This window comes from Dasypus novemcinctus, chromosome 8, assembly GCF_030445035.2.
Source record: "Dasypus novemcinctus isolate mDasNov1 chromosome 8, mDasNov1.1.hap2, whole genome shotgun sequence".
NCBI classification, from domain to species: domain Eukaryota; kingdom Metazoa; phylum Chordata; class Mammalia; order Cingulata; family Dasypodidae; genus Dasypus; species Dasypus novemcinctus.
In genome coordinates, this window is record NC_080680.1 from 90,969,367 (window position 1) to 90,991,429 (window position 22,063).

The 22,063-nt window shown below is 37.5% G+C and overlaps 1 protein-coding gene across 6 annotated transcripts in view; it reads right to left on the bottom strand.

Moving 5' to 3' along the window:
- The window catches only part of MVB12B (multivesicular body subunit 12B), a 207,714-nt gene that overhangs the window by 158,888 nt on the left and 26,763 nt on the right, over positions 1–22,063 (bottom strand). The window lies entirely within an intron of this gene.

Sequence of the window (22,063 nt, forward strand, 5' to 3'; positions counted from 1 at the left end):
ACAAACAGAAGACAGTGGCTACCTGATTAGGAAAGAGAATACAGGGATGTGGTCAAAATGTAACGAAGCTTTGGCTGCATTAATTTGATTGTTTTTAAAAAGTTATTTTCATATTCTATGTTTTAATTTAAAATAAATAAAAATTTTTAAAAAGAAAAGCAAGTCTAGAAAGATACTTCCATACCATCAACAATGTGTATAGGATTACAGGAAAGGAAAGGTAATATTTTCATTCTTTATATAATTCTATATGATTTTAATTTTCTAAAATAAGTATTTATATTTTTTCTAATGTCATGAAAATATTTTCAATGAAAAAAAAATAAAGGCATGGTTCCATGATCCTCTCTCCATCCCAGGATCCTGAGAATAAGAGCTAACCTTCATTATACGGGATGCATCTGCTGAGCAGAGAAGAAAGAAAAGAGAAGCTGCTGCTTAAGACTACTTCCTGAAGATACTGACCCTATCTGTCCCTGCTAACCATGGCACAGCTTTCTGGTTGGAATCTGGGATGCCAATCTATGCCACATACACCTCTTCTCCTAAGCTAGAGAGGCAAGAGAACGCAGCAGTTAAAAACATGGGCCTTTTTTGAATGTAACATAAAAAAAATAAATAAAGACAAAAAACAAACAACCAAACAAAAAACATGGGCTTGGGGAGCAGATGTAGTTCAAGTGGTTGAGCGCCTGCTTCCTGTGTATGAAGTTCGAGGTTCGAACCCCAGTACTCCAAAACACAAACAAACAGGGAAGTGGATGTGGCTCAGGCAACTGAGGTTCCGCCTACCACATGAGAGGTCTGTGGTTCAGTTCCTGGCGCTTCCTAAAGACAGTGAGCTGGCATGACAGGCATGTGCAGCAAGCTGATACAACAAGCTGTGCAACAAGAAACACAAGAAGAAAAACATAATGAGAGACACAACAAAGCAGGGAGTAGAGGTTCCTGGTGCCTCTTAAAGAAAACAAGCAAGACAGCAAGCTGAAAAACAACAAGGCACAGAAAGCTGATGCAATAAGAGACACAAGAAGAAAAAAAATATTGAGAGACACAACAAAGCAGGGAGCAAAGACAGCTCAAACAGTTAGGCGCCTCCTTCCCACATTGGAGGTCCCAGGTTCAGTTCCTGGTGCCTCCTAAAGACACAGCAAGTGCAAACAACAGGGGGGTGGTGAGAAATAAACACACAAATAAATAAATAGAAATAAATCATTTTTTAAAAATGAAAAAAAAAAAAAACAACTCTCACTAGGGAGCAGATGTAGCTCAGTAGTTGAGTGCCTGCATCCCATGTACGATGTGCTGGGTTCAATCCCTGGTACCTCCTAAAAACAAAACAAAATGAAAACATGGGCTTTGGCATTACACAGATAGGAATTCAAAGCCTGGCTTCTCCACTTAGTAGCTTCTCCACTTAGTAGTGTGACCTTGGCTAAGTCCCTTAACATCTCTGAGTCTCAGTTTCTGTATCTTAAATGGAGACAACAGATTCTGCCTCACAGAGTTGCCATAATAATTATAAGAGACAATGCAAATAAAGTGCTCTGCACATTGCCCAGCACACAGTAATCACTCAATAAACAGTAGGTATCATTTTTGATGTATCAGAAGTACTGCTTCCCTTCCTTGCCCATGCATGTAGGCTGAGCTGGCTTTAAACAGAGCTTTCTATCCACATATGCAGCCATCACTAGAAAGCAGTTCCTCTCTTAAGGCTCCAAGTCTTTATTTTTCTTTTAGCAAATATTTACTAGAGCACTTATGACAGGCAAGGCACATACATGTACTTCAGCATATACATATGCGAGTACTACATGGTCCCTCCTCCTGCAGAATCAGCAAAGGCAGGATAATAAAAGGAGTTAGACATACAGATAGGAGACCTAGGTTTAAATTCAGCACATCCACATGTGCTATGCAACCTCAGGAAGAGCTCTTGAGCTCTCTGAAGCTTGTTTTCTTATTTGTAAAATAAGATACTAATATCTTTACAGAGTCATTACGTTAAGTAAATATTGTTTATGAAAGCAGCTAGTGCAATGTTGACAGCACAGATATTCAATGTTACTGGAAGTTCAAGGTAGAATTACCTTAGTACTATAAAGATAAAGGAGCACAAAGTCCTATTAGAGTTCAGAGGAGTAAGAAACCACATGAAGTTGGCAGTGGGGGAATGGTAAAGAATCAAAAGCAGCTTTAGGTGGGGTGTATCATGAAGTATCAAAGGGCAGAAATGAAGGAGAAAGGGGGAAAAGACATGTCCCCAGAAAAGTCAGGATCAGAAAAGCAGGGATGCATGGGCCATATGAGGCACCTCTGAGAGGCGTGCAGGTGGGCTGGCCTGGCCCCAGCACAGGGAGAGAGGAGACGCAAGACTGCAGAGGTGGTGGGGCCAGAACTCGGGAGGCCATCAGCAAAGGGGGAGGACTTTCCCTGTGGAAGAGGGAGAATTTCTGGAGAACCCTAAGGTGGGAAGAGGAATTATAAGAATGATGTTTAAAGCAGAAAACCTGGCACTGAAATGGGAGAGACCAGAGTCCTCTTGAAGGGGCCATGGCAGGACAAGAGCTGGGAGGACCTGGTCGGGGGTGAGAGTAGAGATGGAAAACGATGATGCAAAAGGTGAAGCAGGTGTAGGTTCTAAGAAACTGCAGACAGGATGCTGGGAAAAGGGGATGATGGAGGTGCCCTAGGAGGATTTTGGCTCTGCCTGGTAGAAAGCTTAGAGGAGGGGCAGGTGTGGGCTGAACTTTTTGCGGGAGGAGGATGGGAACTGGGCGGAAATTGTAAAGCAATTGAAGGCAAGTTCAGTTTGGGAATCTTCAAGTTGAGGTATCAGCCAGCCACAGATATGTGCGCTTATCTCCCAGGGAGATGGAAATGTGGGCCTTGTACTAAGAAGAGTCCAAGCTGGAGAGCAAATGAGCACAGGTGGCATGGCAGAGGGCGGAAGCTCTGCCCCTGCAGGGGCTGGGACCCAGGTTTGAGAAAGGCACATGGCAAGAGAGGCTGAGGTCAGAACCAAGAAGGGAAAGCTAACAGCAATTTTCCTTGAAGTGGTAGGATAACGGGCCACTTTTATTTTCTTCCTTATGCTTTTCTATATCTTCCATATTGTCTACAATGAACACATATTACTTCTGTATCCAGAAAATGAATATATTAAGAAAGCAAGCAAGCAAAAAAGCAAGCAACAAAGAAACTGGCTATTGAAAGCTGAGATCACCTTAAGATGAATAAAAATTAGGAAAAAGCTACTGAGTTAGACCATTAGACAATTATATGAAGAGGAGGTGATGGCAAGTAGAAACAACTTTGTGGGGAGGAAAAGAGAATGTGAAGGCAGGAGCTTGAGGGGCTAGCAAGATGAAGGGAAGGTAGTGGTGGTGGAGACTATTTTTAAGAGCAGAGGGGACAGCAGCCTGCTTCTGTGGAGAGGAAAGGGGTAGAGAACAGGGAGAAAGTAACTGTACCTAAGAGAGGGATTTACAGGAGCAGGACTCAGGGCAGGAAGAGGTGGAAATGAGAACTCACCCAGGGGAACTCATCTTGGGAAGGAAGAGAGCTCCCTAAAGGTCCTCCACTCCTTGTCACACCTTTTCTCATTGTACTGCTTTACCTTGTTCTATAAAATCCTTTCCAACAGGGACTACATCTGACTCATTGTTCACCAATCAATTCCCAGTACCTATCACAGGGCCTGCACATGGTGGAGGCTTAATAAATAATTCCTAATAAATGAATGCTTTCCTGCTTCCTCTGCTTTATCTCTAAAGTTTGATGAAATCTTCCCCTGAACCAAAAATCATGCCATTTGACAGGGACATGATAGACATGCTCATTTACGAGCAACTGACAGGTCTGAAAGATTCTGGAGACCTCCAAGGTGAGGTCCTAAGACATCTAAGTGCCCTCGAAAGAATAAGAAGGAAGTTTTCTGTCATCTAGTGGAATCAACTGACCTCAACGTATGTCCAATTGTAGATCAAATTCCTGAATGTAATTCAAGAGAGCTAAAAACGAAATGGGCTTAAGATAAGGAAGAAATATCTTTGATAAACAGCACTGTTTTTGCCTAGCTAGGGGGCTAGCAGGATTTGGTTACAAAACTAGCAAAATCTGGCAATCCTGAGATCTGCCGAAAATCCACTGGCTCTGCAAGCCTTCCCAGGCCTTGGGGAAGGACACTGGCCTGCACACCAGCCTGCAAGCCTTCCCAAGCCTTGAGGAAGGACACCGCCTGCACACTGGCCCAGGCTCCCCCTGCCCTATGTTGCAGGCTCCTCCTCTGCCCGAACTCTCCACACAGAACAGCCAGAGCACTGAGTACAGCCTCCTGCAAGAGCCAACCAACTCAGAATGCAAGGCCTAGCTTCTGGGTTTCTTGGCCCTGGAGAAGACCCAACAAGACAAGAAGAGCTGGAAGAGTTAAATTATGGGGTTTAAGAGAAGACAAGTTGATCTAGTGCTGTTCATGAGTTATGCTCAATGACAGGAGGCAAGAAAGCAAAGGAGATGAACTGGCACTCCTGACTAAGTCACCCTCCTTATTTACTCTATTACTCAGCTCTCAAACCACATTGCCTGCTGTAATTGCATTTCAATTCATGTTTAACACAAACATTACTTAGCTGGATGTTGGCATCCAATATCCCAGACATAGAATGGCAAAACAGAAAAGAGCCAGCTAATTCAATTCAATGAACGTTCCTTGAATGCCTAGTATAGTATGTATGCACCCAGAAACTGTGCTGGGGTCTGGGGGTAGAGCAACTTATAAGATGCAGTTCCTGCCCTCCAGGGACCTTAATCCCACAAGAAGACACACATACTGACAATTATAATTAGAAAGTAAAAAAAAAAAAAAATAGTAAGAGCTGCAATAGAGGAAAGTAAAGGTGCCATCAAAACACAAAGAGCTAGAACATAATTCCACAGGAATAGGGGAGAGGAATGGCATGCATGCACAAAGAAGAAAGAATGAGCACAGCACATTCAAAGAACTCTAGAGAGTTTCAAGGCTCCAAACTAAGAGCTATAAATGTAGCAAAGGGGCAAATCAAGAAAAGTCTTGGATGCCAATGAAAGTCATCCATTTGATAAACACCTGCAAAGTGCCAGGTACTGGGCATTCAGTGCTAACTAGAAGAGTGAATTTGCCTTTGAACTTAAAAACAAAGAGCCAGAAATAATTCTAAGCAGTTAAGTAACATCATCCTTTAGATAGATCCCACTGGCAACAGAGTTAGGGAAATCTACTAGGAGATGATTCAATAGGCCTTAACAAAGAAGAGTGCAGGACAGTGTTAACAGATAATTGCTTAGTATCAGTTCAATCCCTTCTCACGTTCTTCCCTTCTCCTCTGCCCCTACCTATAAACACAGTGGAATCTGTTCACACATAATTTCCCATCACATAAACCATACAAAATGCCCATCTAAAACTATGATCCCAAGGGAAATGAAGGAAAATCAGAAACAGTAAGCTAACAAGATTGTTGGATACAAGATAAATATATTTCTTTTTAAAAAAAGGTTTATTTTTTATTTATTTCTCCCTGCCTCCCCCACCCCCCAGTTGTCTGCTCTCTGTGTCCATTCGCTGTGTGTTCTTCTGTGACTGATTCTATCCTTATCAGCGGCACGGGAATCTGTGTTTCTTTTTGTTGCGTCATCTTGCTGTGTCAGCTCTCCGTGCATGCGGCACCACTCTTGGGCAGGCTGCACTTTCTTTCGTGCTGGGTGGCTTTCCTTACGGGGCACAGTCCTTGCGCGTGGGGCTCCCCTACGCAGGGGACACCCCTGCGTGGTAGGGCACTCCTTGTGTGCATCAGCACTGCGCATGGGCCAGCTCCAAGTGAGTCAAGGAGGCCCAGGGTTTGAACTGTGGACCTCCCATGTGGTAGACGGATGCCCTAACCACTGGGCCTAACCATGGACACCCCCAAATGTATTTCTTAAAAACTAGTTTTTCTCTCTACAAAATACACAATAATCATTTAAAGAATGCAGTAGGGGAAAATAGTACCACTCACAATAACAATGTTAATTATCAGTGTTAAAGTTTAGGTTTAAACAAACTTAGAAGCTTCCCATCTTTTTCAAAGCTTTGGGATAGTTTGAAGGACGTGGGAATCACCTGTTCCTTGACAATTTGAGGAAATGCTACCTTAAAACTGTTCGGACCTAGTGCTTTTGTTGGAGATAATTCTCTAACAACTTTTCCAATTACTTCCTTAAATACATATACGTTATAGAATTTCTTCTTACATAGCAGTAGAAATTATTTAACTCATCAAGATTTTCTATTGTAGTCACACAGGGCTGCACATAAGAACTATATATCATATTATCTTATAATTTTTAAATCTCCTTGTTCTTTTTTGCAATATAAATTTTGCTTATCTTTATTAGGTTGGTGCAAAAGTAATTGTGGTTTTGCATTGTCGAAATTTGCCATTTGATATTGGCATACATTCTTAAATAAATGTGGTTGTTATACATCATTTTAATGTGCAAATCTTGCTTTATGTCTTTTTGCTAATGACTTATTATTTGCTGTTTATTTTACATTTATTTAGACTATGGAAATGATGTTAGATAAAAAGCAAATTCAGGGAAGTGGATTTGGCTCAACTGATAGAGCAACCGCCTACCACATGGGAGGCCCAGCATTCAAACCCAGGGCCTCCTGACCCGTGTGGTGAGCTGACCCATGTGCAGTGCTGATGTGTGCAAGGAGTGCCATGCCATGCAAGGGTATCCCCCGTGCCGGGGAGCCCCACGCACAAGGAGTGAGGCCCGCAAGCAGAGCCACCCTGTGTGAAAGAAGCACAGCCTGCTCAGGAGTGGCCCTGCACACATGGAGAGCTGACACAGCAAGACGATGCAACAAAAAGACACAGATTCCAGGTGCCGCTGACAAGAATGCAAGCAGACACAGAAGAACACACAGCAAATGGACATAGAAAGCAGACAATGGGGAGGGGAGAGGGGAGGAAGGGGAGATAAATAAATAAATCTTTAAAAAAAAGCAAATTTAAGGGATTTTCTGAGTTAAAAAAGGGTCATAAAGCAGCACAGACAACTCACAACATCAACAACGCATTTGGCCCAGGAACTGCTAACAAATGTACAGTGCAGTGGTGGTTCAAGAAGTTTCGCAAAGGAGACAAGGGCCTTGAAGACACGGAAATGTAGTGGCTGGCCATCAGAAGTTGACAATGACCAACTGAGAGCAATCATCAAAGCTGATCCTCTTAAACTACAAGAGAAGTTGTCAAAGAACACAATGTTGGCCATTATTTGGAATTGGAAGCAAATTGGAAAGGTGAAAAAGCTCAGTAATTGGTTCCTCATGAGCTGACTGAAAATCAGAAAAATCATTATTTTGAAGTGTCATTTTCTCTTATTCCACACAACAATGAATCATTTCTTGATCGGATTGTAATATGCAATGAAGAGTGGATTTTATTCATCAACCAGTGATGACCAGCTTAGTGGCTGAACCAAGAAGAAGCTCCAAAGCACTTTCCAAAACCAAACTTGCACCAAAAAAGGGTCATGGTCACTGTCTGGTGGTCTGCTGCCAGTCTGACCCTCTACAGCTTTCTGAACCCTGGTGAAATCATTATATTTGAGAAGTATGCTCAGGAAATTGATGAGATGAACTGAAAACTCCAACACCTGCCGCTGGCACTTGTCAACAGAAAGGGCCCAATTCTTCTCCACCACAACACCTGATAGCATGTCACACAACCAGTGCTTCAAAAGTTGAATGAATTGGGCTAGGAAGTTTTGCCTCATCTGCCATATTCAACTGACCTCTCACCAACTGGCTACTGTGGGAATTCTCCCCACTGGAAAGCCCCTAACGGAAGATGGCGCCTAAAGCTATCAAAATGGTGCCTGGAGCAACCAAACAGTGAGAAAGAGCACCTGGGGCAGTGACTCCGCATATACTGGAAACCAGCCCGGAAAGGCAATTGAACACGAGTGAGCACAGACCTGCACAGACCTGATAAGGGCCTGGCAACCAGCACTAGAGCTCTGACATACATTTCACTCCGCCCAATATCATCTAATCAACCTCTTACACGGTCCTTCCCCTTAAAAGTCCATAAAAGCTGTCGCATTTCCTCAATAAACCAGACCTGCGCTACCAAGCCTGCATCTCTGGAGCGGACTCTGTGTGAGAAATTTTGCTCCGTTCGCCGCTCACCTCGTTGCTGGAGTTGAGACTGCCGGGAACCTACTTTGGGTACTCTTTCCTATCTTCTTCTCTTATTGCTATCTCCTCTAAGCACTTGGGTGCGCTAGCTCCAGTCCGACTCCTACCGACCCTCTCCACGCGTCCTTGTCTCCCCTGAATATACAGGGTGTAGCGGATGGCATAAGTGGAAGTGCTGGAAGTAGGCAGCAAACAGGCTGTTGATGCAGCAAACCCTGAGGCTTTTTCCCACTACTACTCTAGCTTTCTCCCTCTCCTCTCGGCCTTTGCCCCATGAATTGACCTTTCATAAAAGGTCTGTCACACTATGAGCAGGCCAGTAAGAGAGGATCACTCAGTCCTACACAACTAACACACAACAGCTACCAGTTCTCCAAGCATCTCAACAACTTTTTGCAGGGAAAATACTGCCACAACCAGGAGGATTCAGAAAATGCTTTCCAAGAGTTCATTGAATCCCAAAGCATGGATTTTTACACTACAGGAATAAGCAAGCTTACTTCTCATGGGCAAAAATGTGTTGACTATAATGGTTCCTATTTTGATTAAGAAAGATATGTTTAAGCCTAGTTATAATAATTTAAAATTCATGGTCCAAAACTACAATTCCTTTTGCACCAACCTAATATTTCCTTCAACTATTAGATGCTTTTTCCAAAGAATAAATTCTCAAGTAATAACTCTCCCTCCTATGCTCTTGATTTTAATTTCTGATTTTATTTTCATTACTTCCTTCCATGTGCCTTCCTAACTACTTGAGAGTATTTCTTACATTCATTTTCATTCTTCATTCTTATTTATAAATGATAATGACAAGGATGATGACATACTCTTACATAATGCTTGCTATGGGCAAGACATTGTTCTAAGCAGTGTACATACATTAAGTAATTTATTTCTCACAGCAGTCCTCCGAGGTATATACACTTATCCATACTTTGCAGATGAGGAAACTGAAGAAGAGAGGTGTTTACTAACTTGCTTAAGGTCACAAAGTTTGGAAGACATAAACCAGGATTTAAATCTAAGCAGTGTGGGCTCCAAAGCCTATCTTCTAATCCCTATGTTATACTGGAATGAAATGAACACATTAAAAACATGAATTTTTCTCTAAGTACAGATACAGTTAAGTGCTTTAAAGTTTTATTGTTTTCTAAGTGATCTATAAATATAGCTTTATTTTTCCTTTGACCTAAGAGTTTAGAAGAAATCTTTTTTCTCTTTAAATTTCCAAATGTTTAGAAATATTTTTTATGCTGTTAAATTTAAACTTCTTTTATTCATCTAGTCTTCTTGCTTTGTAGCAGAGATTGTGTCATGCACAATTTTTATTTTTTGGAATTTAATGAGATTTCTTTCTGTGGCCTCAAATATGGTCAATATTGGTGTAAATATTTTATAGGCATATTACTAGAATGCATATTCTCAATACAGGTATACATGGGTATATTATGTGTTTAGTTCCAGACCACTGCAATAAAATGGATATTGCAATAAAATGAGTCACACGAATTTTATAGTTTTCTCATGCATATAAAAGTTATGTTTACACTATACTGTAGTCTAAGTATACAATGGCATTATATATTTTTTAAAAATCAATGTATATACCTTAATTAAAATGTGACACAGACACACAGAGTGAACACATGCTGTTGAAAAAATGGCAACAATAGATTTGCTTGACACAGGGTTTCCATAAACCTTCAATTTGTAAAAATCACAGTATCTGTGAAATGCAATAAAATGAGGTATGCCTGTACATTATAAGAATCAACAGGTCAAAACATATTCACTATAGTATTCAAATACTTTACTATCTCAACTCATTTTTGGCTTATTGGTTTACCCCAGTGTTTTATTATTCAGTCTTTAAAGGTTTACTTGACTATTAAATATTCATTGTGGATTATGTATTTTATGATATAAAATAAATCCCTTGAAAAGGAACTTAGAAACAGCTATTATAAACTCCAAGTTGATAAGTTAAAGGAAAGCACAAACATGGTAAGGACATGCAACATATAAAAATCACCCAGGGAAATGGATGTGGCTCAAGCAGTTGGGCTTCTGTCTACCATATAGGAGGTCCGGGGTTCGATGCCCAGGGCCTCCTGGTGAGGGCAAGCTGACCCACGTAGAGTGTCAGCCCACGCAGGAGTGCCACCCCACACAGAAACGCCTCCCTGCATAAGAGAGATGGCTGATGCAGAAAGCTGGTGCAATAAGACGATGCAACAAGAGACACAGAGGAGAGAAAATAAGAAGAAATAGCAGAACAGGGAGCCAAGGTGGCGCAAGAAAGTGATTGCCTCTCTCCCACTCTGGAAGGTCCCAGGATTGGTTCCCAGAGCTACCTAATGAGAATACAAGCAGGCACAAATAACACACAGCAAATGGACACAGAGAGGAGATAGTGGGGGTGAGGGGGAGAGAAATAAATAAATCTAAAAAAAAAGATCCAAAATGAAAAATACAGTGGCTGAGGTGAAATATATACCGGAGGAGATTGGCAGCAAATTAGATACTATAGAAGAAAGGATTAGTAAACTAAAAGATATAGCAATAAAAACTACCTAAAATTAAATATAAGGAGAAAAAGACTGAAAAAATAAGAAAAAGAAACAGACTATTAAAGATCTATAGAGAAATATCAAGTGATCTAATATACATATAATTGGAGTGCTAGAAAAGAGGAAGTAAAAAAGAAATACCTGAATGATGACCAAAAAGCCAAAAAGAGCCTTAAAATAGAGGATAGAAAAATACTTTCAAAAGAAACCTGGCATGGCTACATTGTGTACAACAAAGTAGATTTCAGAGCAAAGAATATTAGCAAAGACAAAGAGGGTCATTTAGTAATGATAAGGGGATCAATTAATCAAGAGGACATATTATTCCTAAATGGCTATGAAACAAAAATAGACTGAATTGAAAGGAAAAATAGAAAAATCCACAATTACAGTCAGAGTTTAGATTTCAATACCCATTTCTCAATAATTGTTAATACAGAAAATTGGTAGTGACACGGAAGATTTGAACAACACTATAAACCAATTTGACCTAATCGACATTTCTAGAACACTCCACCTAATAATAGCAGAATACATATTCTTTTCAGGGTCAGCAAACTACAGTCCACAAGCTAAATCTGGCCTTTAACCTGTTTGTGAATACAGCCTATGAACTATAAATGGTTTTATATTTTCAAGGATTTAAAATTTTTAAAAAGAATAAGAATATGCAATAGAAACCACGTATGGCCTGCAGAGCTTAAAATATTTACTAAGTGGTCTTTTAGAGGGGAAAAAAAGGTTTGTTGACCTCTGTTCTAGGTCATAAAGCAGACTATATTCTCTGATAACATGGAATTAATTGTCAATAACAGAAATATAGCTAGAAAATCCCCAAATATTTGGAAACGAAACAACACACATCTACATAACCCAAGTGTCAAAAGAAGAAATCAAAAGGGAAATTAGTATTTTGAATGGAAAGAAAATTAAACACACGTAAAACTTTAAGGAATGTCACTAATACAGAGTTTATTCATAGCATCAAAGTAATTCATAGCATCAAATGCTTATTTTAGAAAAGAAGAAAGTTCTAAAATAACTTAAACTTCAGCCTTAAAAAAATAGAATATTAAGCCCAAAGTAAGCAGAAGGAAATAATAAAGAGGAGAAAACAATGAAATAGAAAACAGAAGAGAAATAAAAAAAAAAAAAATCAATGAAACCAAAGCAAAAATTAGGTGAAAGAATAGACGTAGGAGGTCATATATTACGATTCTATATATATGAAATATACAGAATAAGTAAATCCATAGAGAGAGAAAGCAGATTGGTGTTGAGGGGCAAAGTGAAAGGGGAATGGAGAATGAGTGCTTAATGGGTATGAGGTTTTCTTTATGGTTTGCAAAAATGTTTGAGAACTACAGAGACGTGGTAGTTGTACAACACTGTGAATGTATTAAATGCTACTGACTCATATACTTTAAAATGGTTAATTTTATACTATATGATTTAACCTCAGTAATGTAAATTTTTTAAAAAAATCAATATATTTCTTCATATTAAGAAATTAAAAAAAGAAAAACCATATGATCATCCCAATAGGTGCAGATAAAGCACTTGGCAAAATTCAACAGCCTTAATGATTAAAAACTCTATAAGGGTACTTCCTAAAAATGATAAACAGTGTCTACCAAAAAAACTACAGCTAGCATCACACTTAAATGATAAAACACTGAATGCTTTCCACCTAAGATCTGGAACAAGGGAAGGGTATCTGCTCTTACCACTTCTATTCAATATTGCATTGGATGTTCTAGCCTGTACAATAAGGCAAGGAAAATAAAAAGAGGAATATAGGCTAGAAAGGAAGAAATAAAAACTTTTTATTCACAGACCATATGATCATTTATGTAGAAAATCATGAGGAATATACAGAAAAGCTACTACAGCTAAGTGAGTGGTTAGATAATACCTGTTCGATAAACTATCAATTGTTACTTCTATCAACTAACAATGGAATTAAAATTAAAATTAATACCATTTACAATAGCATGAAAAGTATGAAATGCATAGGTATAAATTTGACAAAAAATGTGCATGACTTCTACCCTGAAAAATAAAAAAAGACTGTTTAAAGATATTAAAGAGGACTTACATAAATGGATTGATACACCTGTCACATTCATTGATCTGAAAACTCAATATTGTTAAGATTTGATTCTTTGCAAATTGATCTGTGTATTCAATACTACCCTAATCAAAAGCTCAGCTGACTTTTTTTGTAGACATCAACATGGTATTTCTGAAATTTATACTGAAATTCAAAGGATCTAAAACAACCAAAATAAATGTGAAAAAGAACAAAGTTGGAGGACTACCTGATTTCAAGAATTATTATGAGGCTACAGTAATCAAAGACAGTGTAGTCTGGCATACAGACAGACATATAGGTCAATGAAGTAGAATACAGACAGAGTCCAGAAATAGACCTATACACATATGATGATTTCTGACAAAGATGCCAAAGCAATTCAATGAAGAAAGGATAATTAAAGAAATGGTATAGAAAAAATTATATAGCCATATGCAAAACATCAACCCTTGACCTCTAAGTCATACCATATAAAAAATTAACTTGAAATAAATCACTGACATATAGCTGAAACTATAAAACTTCTAGAAGAAAAAAGAGGGGAAGATCTTGACTTTGGGTTTAGCAAAAATTTCTTAAATGGAGCACAAAAAGCACTAACTATAAAAGAAAAAAATCAATAAACTGTATTTCATTAAACTATAAAAGCTTTTCAAAAACACTGTTAAAAATAAAAAGGCAAGCTACAGACTGGGAAAGAATATTTGCAAAACATGTATCTGATAAATGATTTTTATCTGCAATATGCAAAGAGCTCTTAGAATTGAATAGAAAGATAAAAAGCAAATAAAAATTTGGCATAAAGATATGAACGGATTATTTCACTAAAGAAGATATACTAATGGCAAATAAGCATATGAAATGATAATTCAACATCATTAGTTATTAGAGAAATGCAAATTAAAAACAATCAAATATCATTATACAACCACTAGAATGGCTAAAATTAAAAAGAATAACCACTTGAGTGTTGGCAAGGATGCAGAACAATTGAAACTCTAATACACTGCTGGTAGGAATGGAGAATGATACATTCTATTTAACAAAGTGGCCCACACTTTGTTAAATAGTTTAGCAGTTACTTATAAAGTCTAACTTACATCTATCATATGATCCATTCATTCTGCTTCTTGATTATTTACCCAAGAGAAATAAAAGTCAGAGACTACAGGAAGAACTTATATATGAATGTTCATAGAAGCTTTATTTTTTTTTTAAGAGAAATATTATGCCCCGACCCCAGATGGCTCCCTTGTATGTTTGTTCACTGTTTTTGCTTATTGTTTGTGCTCATTGTCTGTTCATTGTTTTTGCTCATTATATTTGTTTTTCTCTAGGAGGTATCAAGAAAAAACCCAGGACCTCTCACGTGGGAGTCAGGTGCTCAACTGCTTGAGCCATATCCACTCCCGCTGCTTTATTTTTAATAGCTCAAACAGGAAATAACCAAGTAACTATCAACAGGTAAATGGATAAACAAATTGTCATATATCCATATAAAGGAATGCTCCTCATTAAGCAAAAAAACAAAAATATTAATACACACAAAAATATGAACATATCAGAGAATAATTATTCTAGGTGAAAGTCAGACAAAAAGATTCTGTATGATACTGTATGATCCCACTTACTTAAAATTCTATGCTAATAAATAAAATGCAAGCAAATCAACAGTGACAGAAGGTAGACCAGTGGTTTCCTAGGGACGGAGTGAGAGAGTGAGAGATGCATTAAAAAAGGCATAAGGAGGGAGATGTGTCTCAAGCAGTTCAGCACCCACTGCCCATATGGGAGATCCTGGGTTTGGTCCTCAGAGCCTCCTGAAAAAAACAAAAATCAGACAAGCAAAACAAACAAAAAACACCAACTCAGGAAAATCAATGTGGCTCAGTGGTTGAGTGCCAGCTTTTCATATGTGAGGTCTCAGGTTCATTCCCAGTACCAAAAAAAAAAAAGCATGAGGAAAGTTTTGAGGGTGATAGACATGTTCATTATCTTGATTGTGGTGACTGTTTCACAAGTATACACAAATGTCAAAACTCCTCAAACTGTACATTTTAAATGTATATCCTTTATATCTCAGTTAAGCTGTTAAAAAAAAGAATCCATATACTCAGAAACAAAAGATAAAATAATAGAAATGACAATTTGACTAACAATACAAAATTCTATATAGTGACGGCTATAAGACAAGACCTCCATAAGTGGAAACACAAACTGTGTTTCTAGATGGGAGGATTCAATATTGTAAATAAGTCTATTCCCCTCAAATCAACTAATTAACAGTGCATTTCTACTGAAACTCAAAACATGATATCCTGTGAAACTTGACAAGTGATTTCTAAAGTTCTTTAAAGATAATATGCAGTAATAACCAAAAATTTTGAAAAATAAAACAAAAGGAAAAATGTCAGATATCAAAATATGCTCTAAAGTGTCAATAATTGTCCTTATGGCAAAAGAAAAAAATTTTGGTTCAGGATCACATGTTACATTAAAGTTGTCTCTTTACTTTCCTTTGATCCAGAACAGTTCCTCAGTCTGTCTTTCAGGACCACGATATTCTTGAAGAGTTCAGGTGATTTATCCATTTATTTTGTAGAATGTCCCTCAGTTTGGGTGTATCAGATGTTTCCTCATGATTAAATTTATTTTTTGGCAAAAATATCATAGAAGTGATACTGTGTCCTTCTCAGTGCATCACACCAGAAGCACATGACATGTGGTTCATTAAAGGTTAATGTTAACTTGGAGCACTTGTTTAAGGTGGTATCTGTCTGCTCTCCCCATTTGTATTCCTTTGTAATAAAGTGTTTTGGGGGAGACACTTTGATACATGTAAATATTCTGTGTCTCATCAAACTTTCAGGCCTTTTAAAGCAAGAAATGCAGGAAAAAAAGAAAGAAAATGGAAGGAAGGGAGGGAAGGAGGGTGAGAGAAAAGATTTACAGGTTTGGCTATAAAAAAATTTAAAACTTTGGTAAGATGAAAGATACCATGAACAAAGTTGAAAGACAACAGGAAGTGGACATGGCTCAAGCGATTTGGCTCCCGTCTACCATAGAGGAGGTCCAGGGTTCGATTCCCAGGGCCTCCTGGTGAAGGCAAGCTGGCCTACACGGTGAGCTGGCCTGCGCAGAGCGCTGACGCACACATTGTATATAGCACATGTTGATGATGATAAAAATAATACACGCTAACAGCTACATAGCTCATGGTAGTGCCAGTCTCTGTTGTAAGCACTTTATCAATTTTAGCTCCTTAAACCTCACCACAGTTCTGTGAGGAAAATACTGTTATTAAAATTCCCATTTTATAGACCAGGAATCTGAGACTAAGAGGAAAAGTGACTTATTCAAAGTCACATAGCTAATAAATGGCAGAGAAAAGATATGAACCAAGGCAGCAGGGTTCCAAAACCTATGCTTTTGACCAATAAGCTACAACCATTATATGTAAATTGGCATTTGCAGATGCATTGAAAAAAGACTGGAAGAATATAGAACAAACTATTAACATAGTTACCTATGGGAAGAAGAAAGTAACAGGGACTAATTTATTACTTGAATCTTTAACAATGGGAACATATTTGTGTAATATTTGTGCTAGTAAAACAAAACAATACAACAATACTTTAAAAATAAAAACACACACAGGAAGTGGCTGACATTTCCCCAGGATGTCTACTTACTTCAAGAACCAGAACAGATACTGCCTTCTAGTCTGATCTCCACCGTTCAGAGACATCTTACAGACTCTTTCTCCCTTTGGTAATGTCCCTTTCTTTACAAATCCTTCAATAATATAGCTCTCCATCTATAATTCTAAAATGTAGCCACATCTTTCTTCTCAATGCACCATCCTTCAGGCAAATAGCCTTTCAATATTATAAATGTGAACCACAAAAACTAAGAAAGGTGACCCTGATGCATTTTGAGTCTTTATATTAAGGAGTAACTGGCAAATATTTTCTTGAGCACATACTGGCATATTTTCTGCCTACACACATAATAAGACTGAAATGTAAATGTTTTGGAAAGATTTCTGACAGATTAGAAATAATAGGATTCTCTGGTAAACACTGAATTAACACACAATTAAAGTATGTCAGGACATCCACTTCCAGGCAAATGGAGTAGACAAATATTCACTTTCAGGCAAATGGAGTAGACAAACTTTTCCCTATTCTCATTAAGTACAACTAAATTCCCTAAATATTACATGAAGTGAACATAGCAAGACTCTGAAAGGTGAAAATAAAGCAGACTGGCTAGGAGCCTTGGGACCCAAGGAACACCTGGTGGTGAGTTCCATGAGTTTTCTTTTTGCCTCATCAGACAAAAAATCACATAGAACTGAAGAAGGTAGTAACCCAGAAATGCCAATGGACACAGATTTTAAAAGTCTCAACAAAAGCCTGTTTCTCTATTCAAAGGACCAGGAAAGGGGCAGCCTTACAAGACAAAAAACTTTTAGACAGTAACTGCTCTACTACAGCCAAAGACCACAGAAAAACTGTGGCCCCACCCCCACCCATGCCATCTATCAAAGCCTGAGTGGGAAGCCTGGATTTCTACTCTCACCAGGCTGTATTGAGATACCCCAACATCCCTGCCAGGTAGATGTCAGAGAAAGCTAAGGAGGGGGCCAGGTCTTTCGTCCTTACCAGGCAGTACTGAGACCCTCCTTGTTCAAAATGTCAGTGGAGACCAGTGGCGAGCTTGGACTTACACTCCAACCCCACAGGAGCAAGGCACCCCTTCCTCTCTCGCTCTCATAAGGTGGTTTTGAGGAGGCTACTGAAGACTTGGGGCTTTCACCAGTGCCCAGGATAGAAGCCACCACCCCACTCTACCTCCCACCCCCATGATCTCAGTGGAGGTCACAAGGAGAGCTGTAATGAGGCACTTCAATTGGCAATGTATAAGTGGAGAGGCCTACTAGGGAGCTGGAATTCCCAATAAAAATCACTCATTATTCCAAGAAACAGGAAGATCTCAACAAGGAAAAAGACAATCAACAGATACCAAACTAGGATGACAGAAATGCTAGGATTATCTAAAAAGATTTTAAAGTAGCCATCATAAAAATGCTTCAATGAGCAATGATGAACATACTTGATACAAATGAAAAAACAGAAAGTCTCAGCAAATAAATAGAAAACATAAAGAAGAACCAAACTGAAATTTTAGAACTAAAAAAAAAAAAAGGCAATAACCAAAGCAAGCTCAACAGATGGGCTCAACATCAGGATGGAAAGGAGAGAAGCAATAATCAGTGAACTGGAAGACAGAATAGAAATTACCCAATCTAAACAACAGAGAGAAAATACACTTAAAAAGAAAAAATTAACAGACCCTTGGGGCCTTGTGGACTATAACAAAAGAGCTAACATTTCTGTCATCAGGATTCCAGAAAGAGAAGAGAAAAAAGGTAGGGCTAAAAAAGTACTTGAAAAAATAATGGCTGAAAATTTCCTAAATTTGACGAAAGATATAAATCTACAGATTCAAGAAACTGAGCAAACCTCCAACAAGATAAACCCAAAGAAATCCACACCAAGATACATCACATTCAAACTTCTGAAAATTAAGACAATGAAAAAATCTTGTAAGAAGTAAAAAAGAAAAGACAGTTTATCTATAGGGAAAAAATCATTTGAATGACAGCAGCTTTCTCATCAGAAACCATAGTGACCAGAAGAAAGTGGTATATCATCTCTCAAGTACTGAAAGAAAAGAAATATCAACCCAGAATCCTATGTCCAATGAAAATATGCTTTAGGAATGAAGGGGAACGAAGACATTTTCATATGAAAAAAATAAGTGAATTTGTATCCAGCAGAGATACCCTAAAAAATAAGGAAGTTCTCTAAACAGAAAGGAAATAATGGAAGAGGGATCCTTGGAACATCAAGAAGAAAGAATGAACAGGGTAAGCAAAAATAGGGGTAAATAAAATAAACTTTCTTTCTGAGTTTTCTAAATTATGTTTAATGGTGGGAGGAAAAATTATAACACTATCTAATGTGGTTCTAAATGCATATAGGAAATACTTAAGACAAGTATATTATTAGCTGGGAGGGTAATGTGCTATTTAAAGGGAGGGAAGGTTTCTATACTTCACTCAAACTGATAAAATAACATCAGTAGATTGTGGTAAATTATGTGTAAATATAATGTAATAAATACTTAAAGCAAACACTCAAAAAACTATACAAAGAAATACACTGTAGCAGTTTCATATTATTGATGAATTCCAAAAAGAAATATTGGATTATGTTTGTAATCTGAGCTGTACCTGGGCATGATTGAGTTATGATTAAGGTGTTGAGTCCCCACCTCTTGGTGGGTGGGGAGTCACAGATAAAAGGCATGGAAAAGAACAGAGTTGAGGATTTCTGATGTTGAAGTTTTGATGTTGGAGTTTGATGCTGAAGACTTAAGCTAGAGCCCCAGGAAGTCGGCATGAGAGGAAAGAGAAGCCAGCCCCAGGAAGAAAGAAAACTTGAACCCAGAGAAAAGCAAGCCCCAGGAACGTAGGAACCCAGGAAGACTGAACCCTTGCAAACATCAGCGGCCATCTTGTTCCAAATAGACTTTGGTGAGGGAAGTAAATTATGCTTAATGACCTGATATCTGTAAGCCCCTACCTCAAATAAATGCCCTTTATAAAAACCAACCAATTTCTGGTATTTTGCATCAGCACCCCTTTGGCTGACTAATATATACACTAAAAAACACATAATTAAAACAAAATGGAATCCTAATAAATGTTCAAGTAAGCAACAGGAAGTCAGGAAAAATAAAACAGAATTAAATACAGAAGGAACAAACAGAAAACAAAAAATAAACTGGCAGACTTAAGCCCCTAACATATCAATAACTACATTAGATGTAAATGGTCTACAACAATTAAAAGATAGAGATTGGCAGAGTAGATTAAAAAAACATGATCTAACTATACACCAGCTACAAGAAAATTATTTCAAATATAACATTATAGACAGATTGAAAGTAAAAAGAGGGGTAAAGACATATCATGAAAACATAACTAAAAGGAAACTGGAAAGTGTTAATAAAAACTGTTTGTGAGATGGAGGTATATGGGAACTCTACTTTCTGCATGATTTTTCTGTAAGCCTAAAACTGCTCTAATAAAAAAAAAAGTTTTACACTATATTAAAAGGTTGGAGGATCTGTTGATTCAGTGCAAAAAGTCTTGGTCTGTCACTGAAGTATATTAAATTTTGTTTTAGTCTAATTTTTAAAAAAGCAGGAGTAACTACCTTAATAACAGATAAATAGGCTTTGGAGCAAAGAAAATTATCAGAGACAGAAAGGGACATTAAATAATGTAAAACTAGCAACTCTAAATGTGTATGCACCGAACAAGTGTTGTAAAATATGTCCAAAAAAATTAGAACCAAAAGGAAAAAAAAAAAAAAAAAGACAAATCCATGATCATAGTTGAAGACTTCAACACCCATTTTGCATCAATTGATAGAACAGTCAGAAAATCAGCAAGGATGTAGAACTGAATACCATTAACCAACAGCATCTAATCAGCATTTATGGAACACTCCACCCAGCAATAGCAGAAAACACATTATTTTCAAGGCCATAAAGCAAACCTCAAAAAATTTAAAAGGTTTGAAATTATAGAGTGTATTCTCTTAGCACAATGAAATCAAATGAGAACTCAATTAACAGAAAGATTACAGGAAAATCTCCAAACACTTGGAGACTATAAAACAGTTCTAAATATTTCATGGATCAAAGAAATCTAAAGGGAAATTTAAAAAATTACAATGAATGAAAATACAACATATCAAAAGTACTAAATACATACATTGGAAAGGAGGAAACATCACAAATCAATAAACTAAGCTCCCACCTCAAGAATTTAGAAAAAGAACAAAATTAATCCGAAGCAAGTAAGAGGAAGAAATAATAAAAAGCAGAAATCAGTGAAGCTGAAAACAGAAAATAGAGAAAATCAGTGAAATAAAGAGCTGTTTTTTTAAAGATTTATTTTATTTATTTCTCTCCCCTCCCCGCCCCGTTGTCTGCTCTGCATCCACTCACTGTGTTGTTTTTTTAAAAGATCAAAAAAATTGACAAACCTCTAGCACGAGTAACAAAGAAAAAAGAAAGCAGATACAAACTACCAATATCTGAAACCTAGAATATTATTACAGACCTTGCAAACCTCAAAGGGATAATAAGAGATGTTACAAACAATTATACAAACATAAATTTGACAACTCAGGTGGAATGGCTCAATTCCTCAAAAAACACAAAATACTACAACTCAGCCAATATGAAGTATATTATTTGCATAGCCCTGTAACTATTAGGGAAATTGAACTAATAATTTTAAAACTTCCAAAACAGAAATCTTCAGGCCCAGATGGTTTCACTTGGAGAATTCTACCTGACATTTAAAGAATATACTAATTCTACATACCCTCTTCCAGAAAACAGAAGAGGGGAAATTTCCCAATTCATTTTATGAAGCTAATATTATCCTAAGACCAAAAACAAAGACAGTACATACACATACACACAAAAACATAGCTCAATATTCCTCATGAACATAAACACAAAAATTCTTAACAAAATATTAGCAAATAGAATTCAATAACAAATAAAAATAAGTACACATCATGATCAAGTGGGGTTTATTCCAGGGATGCAAGGCTGGTTCAATATTCAAAAATAAAAAAGTGTAATCTACTATATATTATTAAACAAAAGAAGAAAAATCACATGATTGTATCATTAGATGCAGAAAAAGCATTAGATAAAATTTAACACCTAATCATGATAAAAATTCTCAGAAAAACAGGAGTAAAGGGGAACTTTTTCAACTTGATAAAAACCATCTATAAAAAAACACCTACAGCTAATATTAAACTTAATGGTGAAAGAATGAATGCTTTTCCCCTATGACCAGGAATAAGGGAAGGATATCTACTCTCACCACTATTATTTAACATAGTGTCTGAAGTTCTAGCCATTGAAATAGGCAAGAAAATGAAATAAAAGGCATAAAGATCAGAAAGAAAGAAATAATGACATGATTCTCTATAGAGAAAATCCCAAGTAAATCTACAAAACAAACTCTTAGAACTAATAAATGAGTTCAGCAAGGTCACA